This window comes from Limulus polyphemus, unplaced genomic scaffold, assembly GCF_000517525.1.
Source record: "Limulus polyphemus unplaced genomic scaffold, Limulus_polyphemus-2.1.2 Scaffold3587, whole genome shotgun sequence".
Taxonomy (NCBI): Eukaryota; Metazoa; Arthropoda; class Merostomata; order Xiphosura; family Limulidae; genus Limulus; species Limulus polyphemus.
Window position 1 is genome coordinate 117,099 of NW_013669197.1, and position 1,821 is coordinate 118,919.

The window sequence follows — 1,821 nt, forward strand, 5'->3', positions numbered from 1 at the left end:
AATTATTGGCTTCAAATATTGGTTTTTCTCCTCTTCTGCTTTGATATCTATATTTAGTTCCACTTCATCATCATCAACTTCAGTCAGCTTGACTTCAGCTTGATGGCACCTAATTAGTTCAACCTCTCTTTTAACAGGTACCAGAAATTGGCCTTTTTGTTTCCAAACGTCATTTTATCAAAATCAATTACAAACTTCCTCGGTAGTAGACAGTCCAATCCTAATATGCATTCGTCTTCAATGTCAGCCAAGCATACTTTCTGTCTGTCCTTTATGCCCATGAGCTCAATAGTTAGCCACAATGGTCCCCACAATCTTGTAGAATGTCCTGTTACACCATAAAGCTTCTGTATGGCTTCTGGTACTCCTTCGTGATTTAACACCTTGATGCTCACAAGGGTTTGCTGAGACGCAGAGTCTATGACAAAGCTGCACCTTTGGCCATCCAGCTTTCCTGTCACATAGACACTGTGTGTGCTTGGCATTTTATACCTAGCTGTTGGGACTTTCATGATGTGGTTGGTGGGCGTCACTCAAACCCAACCACTACTGGTCTCCTTGAGGTCGACTTGTTGGTAATATTCTTCCTACACTGGCTTCTCAAATGGCCGTGCTTTCCACAGTTCCAACAATCATTCTGGATACCAGCCTTTCCTGCTGTGGCACCTCCACTGTGTTGAAGTTTCCAGCATTGAGCTCTCTTGTGCCCAGGTTTATTACATTGTCAGCAAAGTCCCTCAAACCTCTCTGAAAGCAGACCTTTTCTGGCCTTGAATCCAGATGACTGTACCAACCTCGGTACCTCTGTGCTGGACTTAATGTAGGATTTAAATTCGAGAGCTCTGGCCATTGCATCCTGCATGGTAGAGGGGTGTGCTTGCTTCACTTGTACCTTAAGTTGGGGACTGTCCAAGGCGTCTACAAACTGATCCCTCAGCAACAACTTGAGGAGATTGGGTGGTGCAGTTGGGTAAGCCTTGTGTGCCATGCTTTCCAAGTCTTGTGCCAGCTCTTGCAGGATCTCCCCTTTAGCACGGACTCTCGTACTGAAACTGGCCCTGTAGACTTCTGACTGATTTTGGGTTCCGTACCTGAGTTCTAGAGCCGACCCCAGTGTTCTATAGTTGTGTGTGTCGGCTGCTGTCAACTGTCCAAGTATTTCCAGTGGTTGTCCCTTCAAGCTCGTTGCCAGATATACTGCTTTCTGCTCCTCTGTCCATCCATTCATCTCTGCCAGTAGCTCAAACTGTGCTCTATATGCTTCCCACGGTGCTTTCCCATCGAATTCCTGTGGCTTCCTTCGCACTGGATCACTCCTATTACTGACATTCATATCTGGGATGTGACTTCTAACAGGACTAAATATGTCTGCATTAGGGTTTAGCTGCGGGCTCTGTAAGAGGCTTGCCATTGTCTGGGGCTGATTAAGTCGCTGGTCAATGTATCCTCCTTGTGTAAAAGACAATAGATCGTCCTTTAACGTATCTAATTTGCTTTTAAATTTACTAATGTTTTTCATTTGTACCTCTTGCCATTGTTGTTGATTTTCCTGTAGTTGCTGCTGACTTTCTTCCTGTTTCCTTTCTTGTTCCAGTTGCCACTGCTGTAATTTCTCCTCTAACAACTGCTGTAATTTCTCTTCTTGTTTATTTTCTTTCTCTTCCAACAACTGCTGTAATCTCTCTTCTTGTTTCTTTTCTCGTTCTTCTTGTTTATTTACTTTCTCCACTAACAACTGCTGTAATTTCTCTTCTTGTTTATTTTCTTTCTCTTCCAACAACTGCTGTAATCTCTCTTCTTGTTTCTTTTCTCGTTCTTCTT